The sequence below is a fragment of the Pongo abelii genome, chromosome 1 (genome assembly GCF_028885655.2).
Source record: "Pongo abelii isolate AG06213 chromosome 1, NHGRI_mPonAbe1-v2.0_pri, whole genome shotgun sequence".
Lineage (NCBI taxonomy): Eukaryota > Metazoa > Chordata > Mammalia > Primates > Hominidae > Pongo > Pongo abelii.
Genome location: NC_071985.2, coordinates 207,650,112 through 207,659,933, shown reverse-complemented (window position 1 = coordinate 207,659,933; position 9,822 = coordinate 207,650,112). Strand labels below are relative to the sequence as shown.

The 9,822-nt window shown below is 47.7% G+C and overlaps 1 non-coding gene across 1 annotated transcript; it reads left to right on the top strand.

Moving 5' to 3' along the window:
* The first annotated feature begins 5,448 nt into the window (after positions 1-5,448).
* LOC112131362 (small Cajal body-specific RNA 18) lies at positions 5,449-5,531 on the top strand. The gene has a single exon (XR_002913449.1). It is a non-coding gene; the product is annotated as a small Cajal body-specific RNA 18 (non-coding RNA).
* The last annotated feature ends 4,291 nt before the right edge of the window (positions 5,532-9,822 follow it).

Here is a 9,822-nt window from a genome sequence, read left to right as displayed (position 1 = left end):
TTTTTAACTTTGACAATAACATTTTATGCTCACTGATAGCTGATACTTGTGTCGACGCCATTCCAGTCAAAGATCACCGGAAACACACCTGTATTCAACACGTTGTATTAATTATTCATTGCAGCAAGAGAGAAGGCAGGCAATGGGGAAATAAGGGCAAAGGGGGTGCATCTCAATAGGAAGGTGGAAGAAAGAACTTACAGAATTTGGGCTTTTGTTAGATAAGCTGGGGAGAGTTTAAAGAAGCAGGGCTTGGCTTTGGATTGGATGCTGTCAAGAGCAAGGGTAATTCTATGACTGGGGGTCTTGATAAAATGTATCTAGAAGGAGGGGAGGCTAGACCAAGGCTAAAGCTGTCATAGGTAAGAAGCAGCAGTCTCTCATTTTAGCAGGGATGGGGGATGGTTGGTCTTGTTCATGGTTTGGACAATATCCATTTTTTGTTTGTGTTCAGACATGATGACAGAGTGGTCCTATTTGTGTTTTGATCCATTACAGTCACAGAGTGGCCTTGTCTGCTGTTGATGTTCTATGAAGCTGTTTATGTTCAACAGGACAAGGCCAAGTCCTGGCTGTGAGTGTCAGGCTGGCCTCTGGACTTTGGGGGCTGCTTTCCTCTTTCTTACATCCCAACATATGGTGACGTCTCTTCTGGGCTGCATGCTTGGCATGTAGAAATGATTTGTCTTGGCCAGGCGTGGTGGCTCATGCCTGTAACCCCAGCACTTTGGGAGGCCGAGGCGGGCAGATCACGAGGTCAGGAAATCAAGACCATCCTGGACAACATGGTGAAATCCCATCTCTACTAAAATACAAAAATTAGCTGGGTGTGGTGGCGCGTGCCTGTAATCCCAGGAGGCCGAGGCAAGAGAATCACTTGAACCTGTGAGGCAGAGATTGCAATGAGCTGCAATCTTGCCACTGCACTCCAGCCTGGCAACAGAGTGAGACTCCATCTCAAAAAAAAAAAAGAAAAAAGAAAAAGAAACGATTTGTCTTTGTGTCCTTGGGGACTTCCTAGTTAGTGGGGAAAATGGACAAGAAAACAAATAGACACCATTATCAAGCACTCTAGTGAAGGGAATTAAGGGTCTGGTCTCTGGAGACAGGCTACTGAATTTAAATCCCAGCTCTACCACTTACTAACTGTGAGAACTTGGGCAATGACTATTCTCTAAGCCTCAGTTCCCTCATCTGTAAATTGGAATGACAATAGTATTTATATTATGGAATTGTTTCAAGGGTTCAATGAACTAAACATGGATCACTGGTTACTTAAGCAGCTTGGACTTGGGACGGGGCCAGGATGGATCCAGGTTTTGGGGCTTGAAACTTATACAGTTTTGGGGGGCTCTCTTTAAGAAAAAGAATTTTAGGCCGGGCACAGTGGCTCATGCCTGTAATCCCAGCACTTTGAGAGGCCGAGGCAGGTGGATCACCTGAGATTAGGAGTTCGAGACCAACCTGACCAACATGATGAAACCCCATCTCTACTAAATATACAAAAATTAGCTGGGTGTCCAGCCTGGGCGACAGAGTAAGATCCACCAAAAAAAAAAAAAAGAAAGAAAAAGAATTTAAAAATATGTTTTTCAAAATTTGCAAAACGTATGACCTGGGAACACATTGCTAGGTCTCCTTCCAGGGCCTGAGAAGAGGTTCTGGAGCTAAAACTTCATTAGTTTCTCAATAATTCTGACTGCGGGAAGAGACAAAGAGGCAAAATTATACAATAGCTTTATTCTTTTCAAATCACTGTCTTCAAACAAGCGCTCCCAAAATGTCCTTGCCCTTAGCTGAAAACTGCTCCAGTACTCTTAGCTCTTTCTTGTATTAAAGCCTACAAGTCAGTGGGCAATGCACTAGTGATGGAGAAACTGACTTAGGTCTGGTTCTGCATATAGCTACACCTAGTCTTTATCAGCATTGGGACCCAGGTGGAGTTCAAATGAATCCTTTTTCACATCTTGTTAACAAGATGTGCTTAACAAAGGTCAAGAACAGGAATTGTCCTTCCTTACTTTGCTACTGTAATCATTCTTCCATTCAAAAAATATGTATTGAGGCCGGGTGCAGTGGTTCATGCCTGTAATCCCAGCACTTTGGGAGGCTGAGGTGGGCAGATCACTTGAGGCCAGGATTTCAAGGCCAGCCTGGTCAACATGGCGAAACCCTGCCTCTACTAAAAACACAAAAATTAGCCAGGCATGGTGGTGGGCACCTGTAATCCCAGCTACTAGGGAGGTTAAGGCAGGAGAAATTGCTTGAACCTGGGAGGCGGAGGTTGTAGTAAGCCGAGGTCGCGTCACTGCACTCCAGCCTGGGCAACAGAGTGAGACCCTGTCTCAAAAAAAAAAAAGTATTGAGCACTTAGTATGTCCCAGGTATTATGCTTGGCGCTGCATATAAAGCAGTGAATAAGAGGGACCAATTCCCTGCTCACACGGTGCTTTCATTCTAGTGAGGAGAGACAGATTTAAACAAGCAAACACAGGTGGAGCGCGGTGGCTCACGCCTGTAATCCCAGCATTTTGAGAAGCTGAGGCAGGTGGATCACTTGAGGCCTGGAGTTTGAGACTGGCCTGGGCAACACAGTGAGAACTTGCCTTATAAAATACTAAAAAATAAAATAGCTGGGCGTGGTAGTGCATGCCTGTAGTCCTAATTACTACAAGGCTGAAGTGGGAGGACGATTTGAGCCTAGGAGTTTGAAGCTGCAGTGAGCTATGATTGCGACACTGCATTGCAGCCTGGGTGACAGAGTGAGACCTTGTCTCTAAAACAAAAACAAAACTCCAAACAAACACATAACCAAGATAATTATATACTATGTTAAATGCTGCACAGGAAGTAGGATACTGCTTTGATGGAGAATGAAGGGAGTGAGCTACTCTCAATAGGGTGGGAGGGAAGGATTCTCTGAGGAGCTGGCATCCGGGCTGAGCCCAAGCATACCTACCATTTATTGATTATCTCCTATGTGTCAGCCATGTCATTAGGTAACTTTCAAATACCTTACATTTAATCTTCCTGTGAAGTATGTCATATCTTTTCCATTTTTCAGATGAGAAAACAGAGGCTTAAAGGGGTAACAGCAGACAGTGTTGACACCTGCCTCATAGCCCCTCATCGCTTCTCTGAGTTCCTTGCCAGTGTGGTAGTTTTCAGCATGCTCAGGGCTCCACCACACAAGAGGCTGCTTCTCTTGGCTTCCTTGCCTGAGAGCTTTCTTAGGTATCTATGAACCAGGAGGAACAGGCGTGTTATGTACCCCAAGGGCAACCTTCAACCATCGAGAGAGTTGGTGCCTAAATGCCCAACCTCCTCATCTTCACATAGGACAGTCTTTTCTCTCTTTCTTTCTTTTTCTTTCTTTCTTTCCTTCCTTCCTTCCTTTCTCTTTCTTCTTTCTTTCTCTCTCTCTTTTTTTTCCCCTTCCCCTTCTTCTTCCCCTTCCTTTCCCCTTCCATCCCCTCCCTTCCCCATCCTTCCCTTCCCTTTAAATTAAGAAACAGGGTCTGGCTCTGTCGCCCAGGCTGGAGTGCAGTGGCACAAATATTGCTCACTGCAGCCTCAAACTCCTGGGCTCAAGCGATCTCCCCATCAAATACGATGATTTCACACTGTCTCTCAGAAGGTTTCCAGCAGAACTGCGCCCAGGTGCTCCTGGCAGCAACCCGCACATTCATGCACCCTTTATTACCTTTTCTCTTCCCGGTCTTACTTTCTCCACGCCCTACTTCTGCTTCCTGAAATTACCTCCGCAATTTAGTTCCAGCACCTGAGTCTCAGGATCTGCTGATGGGAGAACTCAAGCTAAGACTAAGTGACTTGCCCAAGGCCACCCAACCTAGTGGCAGAACTGAAATGTGCAGCCAGGTCTGCCTGGATCACATTCCACAATCCTCACTGCTGTACCCCATGACAGCAAGCCTGAGATGGAGCTAAGCCTTTTATTTATTTTATATATATATATACATATATATGTGTATATATATATGGAAAAACTATGTATATATATAGTTTTTTCTTTCCAACTTTTAAGTTTAAGGGGTACATTTGGAGCCTAAGCTTTTTAGTCTGGCTCAAGGCCCTTCACATCCTGACCCTAGCTGATCTTTTTTGACTTATCTCCCACCTCCTCATTCTTGGTCACCCCTTGCTCCAGGGACAGCAAACTGCTTGGGAACATAACGTTCTCCAACCCTGCTATGCCCTGTCACCCCTGCATATCTTTGCAAATGCTGTCTTCTCTGCCAAAATATGGGTTGAATCTGTGTGGTCCAGACAGTAACCAACCTGGCCCCACTCCACCCAAAGAATGCCAAATGCCAGTGTCCAGCCCTGGGAAGGAACATGTTTGTGCCAAGTGCTCGGCACACCTGAGCTCATTCAGTTGGCACAATGATTCTGAGAGGTCAGTAGCTCCACCCCCAGTTTGCAGGTTCAGAAACCAAGATACGCAGAGGCCAGGTGACTTACCCAAGGTCTTACAGTTAATGGCTGGCACAACAAGGATTAAACTCAGATTTCCCTGTTCTGCTACCATACCTTGATGCCTGGCTGTAGGGAAGGGATAGGAACTGGGTTCTCTGAGGCTGCTCTCACATTCCCTGTCTGCCGAGCCTAAGTGTAGACATGGGGGGCATCTGCCAAGGCAGCTGCCAGAGCCCTAGCTAGGAGAAGGGACTATGGAGCCCAGAAGGAGGCCAGGCTGAGGGGGCTTCCTGCAAGGAAAGGAGCTGGTCATCCTGCTCACTCCCACCTGGGAGGGGGAAGCATTACCCTTTCTGCTTTCTGGCTCCTTCCAGGCCTTTGGGAGTTTACTTGGCCTCAACAATGTCCTGCTTCCCAGAATCTCTCATCAAAAATGATTCTTGGAAACTGGGCCAGTTCGGGGATGCCTAGAGGCCAAGGCAGGCCTGAATTCCTGCTCTTAATGTTCTCTTCCTGGCTCCCAGCGTTGTAATCATCAGGTCTATCAAATGCCTGGTAAAGGCTTGCCAGCCTGCAGAACATGAGCTGATTTGGTGAGCACCAAGTTCTCAGTAGTTTTGGAGAAATTGGATGGGTTGGAATGGGAGTGGGGGTGGAAACCTTGCCAGCAATATCATGCCAATCTCTGCTTAAAATTTCTAGGGATACTGCTTAGCCTGACATAGCACTGGTTTTGGGTACAGGGGCAGGGCAGAGAGGTTGGCAGCAGATGGGGTGCAGCATGTGTAGTAGGGTAGGGCATTCTTAGGTCCCCAGGGGTGTGTTTTCCTTCCATGATCAGATCCCATCGTAGGCGGCAATGCCTGCTGCGAGCCTAAGAAAATTATACAAACATGGCAGGTAAAGTGGGGTCAGGGGACCCAGGGTGGGGGCAGGAGGGATGAGGGGCAGTGGGCGAGGCTAGAGGGGAGGGAGGTATAGAGAGGCCTCTGCTGCAATAACTGTGAGCCCTGGCCAGTGATGAAGTCACCATTGTGCATTCTGAGTTCTGGGAACTAGGTGACGGAGTGTGTTCTAAGAATGGACTGAGGGCCGGGTGCAGTGGCTCATGCCTGTAATCCCAGCACTTTGGGAGGCTGAGGCGGGTGGATCACCTGAGGTCAGGAATTGGAGACCAGCCTGGCCAACATGGTGAAACCCCATCTCTACTAAAAATACAAAAAAATTAGTCGGGCGTATTGGCACCTACTTGTAATCCCAGCTACTCGGGAGGCTGAGGCAGAAGAAATCGCTTGAACCCGGGAGGCGGAGGTTGCAGTGAGCCGAGATCGTGCCATTGCACTCTATCCTGGGCGACAGAGTAAGACTCTGTCTCAAAAAATAAATAAATAAATAAATAATAATAAAAAGAAGGAACTTAGGCCAGGCAAAATAAGATAAGATAAAATAAAATAAAATCCCTCTGGGATTGCTTGCAGCCTCCACAACAGAAGTTGCAGGCCTTACAGAAGCCCTCCAAGATCTGGATCAATTTCCCTCAGCCAGGCAGATTCACACCCCCTTCACATCCAACGTGACCAGCCAGTCCCTCGACACACATGCGCTCAGCCACCTCCGTGCATTTCATACCCAACATGACCAGCTGGTCCCTTGACACGTGCGCTCAGCCACCTCCGTGCATTTCACACCCAACGTGACCAGCCGGTCCCTAGACACATTTCACACCTAACGTGATCAGCCGGTCCCTAGACACCCGTGCGCTCAGCCCCTTTCATGCATTTGTTTGTGCTGCCCTTCTCCCGTCTGCTTCCTGTCTCATCCTTCAAACCCAGTGAGATGTCACTTTCTCTGGGATGTCCTCCTTGCCTGATTGCTCTGTGTTCCCAGGTGCTTCTCTAACACTTGTTGGCATCCCCAGGACAGTACACATAACCCTGCAGTGAAGTGACCAGGGTGCAGGTCTGCCTTCGCATGTGACCGTGGGCTCCTAGAGGGCGAGAGTACCTTCTTATTCATTTATGTGGGCCTAGCACTGCACCTGGCATGGCGGGTATTGGTTAAAAGATGATGGGCCAGCCCAGGTAACATGGCAACACCATGTCTCCACAGAAAATTTTTTTTTGAAACAGAGTCTCACTCTGTTGTCCAGACTGGAGTGCAATGGCCTCCTGGGTTCAAGTGATTCTCCTGCCTCAGCCTCTTGAGTAGCTGGGACTACAGGCATGCACCACCACACCACAGCGGGATAATTTTTGTATTTTTAGTGGAGACAGGGTTTCACCATGTTGGCCAGGCTGGTCTCAAACTTCTGACCTCAAGTGATCTGCCCACTTCAGCCTCCCAAGCGCTGGGATTACAGGCGTGAGCCACAGAGTCCGGCTCCACAAAACTGGAAAAAAAAAAAAAAAAATTAGTCAGGTGTGGTGGTGTGCACCTGTAGTCCCAGCTACTCGGGAAGCTGAGGTGGGAGGATCACTTGAGCCCAGAAGGTAGAGGCTGCAGTGAGCCATGATTGCTCCATTGCACTCCAGCCTTAGTGACAGAGCAAAAGTCTGCCTCAAAAACAACAACAACAACAACAACAAAAGAATGAGGGGCTGAATAAGAGGCATAAATGCCTTCAAGTTTCAACCAAGTCAGTTAAATTGGCCTAAGACAATAGGGAGCAGGAGGGACAAACTGGACAGTGAATGACTTGTGTGAAGGGATTCAAGCTCAATGAAAGAAAATTGGGGAGAGGGTGGCAGCCCGTGCCTCTAATCCTGGCTACTCAGGAGGCTGAGGCGGGAGGACCGCTTCAGCCCAGGAGGTCAAGGATGAGTGAGCTATGATCATACCTATGAATTGCTATGTTACTCCAGCCTGGGCAACAGAGTGAGACCCAGCCTCTACATTAAAAAATAATGGGACTGAGAGTGGTGGCTCACGCCTGTAATCCCAGCACTTTGGGAGGCAAGGCGAGCAGATCACCTGAGGTCAGGAGTTCAAGACCACCCTGACCAACATTGTAAAACCCCATCTCTACTAAAAATACAAAAATTAGCTGGGTGTCGTGGTGAGTGCCTGTAGTCCCAGCTACTTGGGAGGTGGAGGTTGCAGTGAGCCAAGATTGCGCCACTGCACTCCAGCCTGGGCAACAGAGTGAGATTCTGTCTCAAAAAAAAAAAAAAATAATAATAATAAAATAAAATAAAAAATAATGTCAGCCACATGTGGTGGCTTACACCTGTAATCCCAGCACTTTGGGAGGCCAAGGCGGGTGGATCACCTGAGGTCAGGAGTTAGAGACCAGCCTGGCCAACATGGTGAAACCCCGTCTTTACTAAAAATACAAAATTATCTGAGTGTCGTGGTGCATGCCTGTAATCCCAGCTACTTGGGAGGCTGAGGCAGGAGAATCGCTTGAACCCAGGAGGTAGAGGTTGCAGTGAGCCAAGATCATGCCTCTGCACCCCAGCCTGGGCAACAAGAGTGAAACTCCATCTCAAAATTAACAAATAAATAAAAAGTCATCAGGCTCCTGTTCTTAGGGTCCTACAGTCAAGATATTATTTTTTTAAAAAAAGAGAAAGAAAATTGGTGGGTGAAACATAGTCTCTGATAAAACAACAATATGCTAGCATTTATTGTATGCTTACTCTTTGTTAAGAAATACAGCTCCGTGGTTCCAAGCGTGGACTCTGGAAACAGGCTGCCGGGTTTGAGTCCCGGCTTTCCTGCCTGTTAGCTGTGACACTTTGGTCATGTCATTTAACCCCTCTGAGCCTCAGTTTCCTCATCTGCAAAATAGAAAGTGTAACAATATCTACCTTAGAGGGTTGTGAGGATTCGAAGAGTGAATAGTAAACAAAAAGCACATAAAATAGTGTCTGGCCCATGGAAAACCTCCAGGAAGTGTTGGCTGTTATTATTCCTTGATAGTGAGTGTTCATGGAAGGCCTGGCTGAGAAGGTGACCATAAACTGAGCCCTGGACATGAGAAAGGGGCCACCCCTGCTGAGCTCTGGGTGATGACGTTCCAGGCAGAGGGAACAACAGAGGAAGGCCCCTGAGGCTCTGCTGGGTGTGAGTGCAGGAAGAAGGCAGTGGGGCTGGAGGCCCGAGCAAGAGAGGGCAGAGGCGAGGTCCTGGAGGAGAGAGAGGGGCCAGTGCTTGGCGGGCCTTCTATCCCGTGGGAAGAAGTCTGGATTTTATTCTAAGTATGATGGAAAGCATTATTATTATTATTATTATTATTATTATTATTGTTGTTGTTGTTGTTATGGCTTATTATTGTTTACGTATGGTGAGGCCAGGAGATCAGGAGATGACTACCATTGAAAAGAAGTTTGTGGCCGGGTGCACTGGCTCACACCTATAATCCCAGCACTTTGGGAGGCTGAGGTGGGCGGATCACGAGGTCAAGAGATTGAGACCATCCTGGCCAACATGTTGAAACTCCGTCTCTACTAAAAATACAAAAATTAGCTGGGCGTGGTGGTGGGCACCTGTAATCCTAGCTATTCAGGAGGCTGAGGCAGGAGAATCACTTGAACCCGGAAGGCAGAGGTTGCAGTGAGCCGAGATCACGCCACTGCACTCCAGCCTGGGTGAGACAGACTCTGTCTCAAAAAAAAAAAAAAAAAAAAGGAAAGAAAGAAAGAAAGAAAAAAAGAAGTTTGTTACACTCACAGATCCCAAAGGGGGCGTGCTATGCTATGGGAAACACATGAGGAAACACCAGGGTCTGTCAGGTGGCAGGGGGGAAAAAGGGTGGGCAAGAGCCTTTAGTGTGGTTTTGATACCAACCACAGGTTCTTGGGCTGCCAATGCAATAGAAATTGACATGAGGCCAAAAGAGTTTAACCAGACAAGGCTTCATTGGAGCTTATGCCTCAGCATAAGGGAGGCAGCACAAGATAGCGAGAGAATTCCCTGGCTGACTCTCTGAAAAGAGCTGGCTGGGATTTTTTATTAGGCAAAGCATGGGAAATGATAGTGGGCAGGTTATGCAGGCTGGGCTGGACAAAGCATGTGAGAAGTAGGAGATGCAGGTCAGCACATCTGGTTGGATAGTGTTCTTGAGTAATGGGCCACTTGGTGGCGGTCTGGCCATCAGCAACAAACCTGTAAATCAGTTATTCTACAACAATATAGAATGATGACTTTCTTTTTTTATTTTTATTTTTTGAGTCGGAGTCTCGCTCTGTCACCCCAGGCTGGAGTGCAGTGGCGCGATCTCGGCTCGCTGCAAGCTGCGCCTCCCAGGTTCACGCCATTCTCCCGCCTCAGCCTCCCGAGTAGCTGGGACAATAGGCGCCTGCCACCACGCCCGGGGAATTTTTTGCATTTTTTTAGTAGAGACGGGATTTCACCGTGTTAGCCAGGATGGTCTCGATCCCCTGA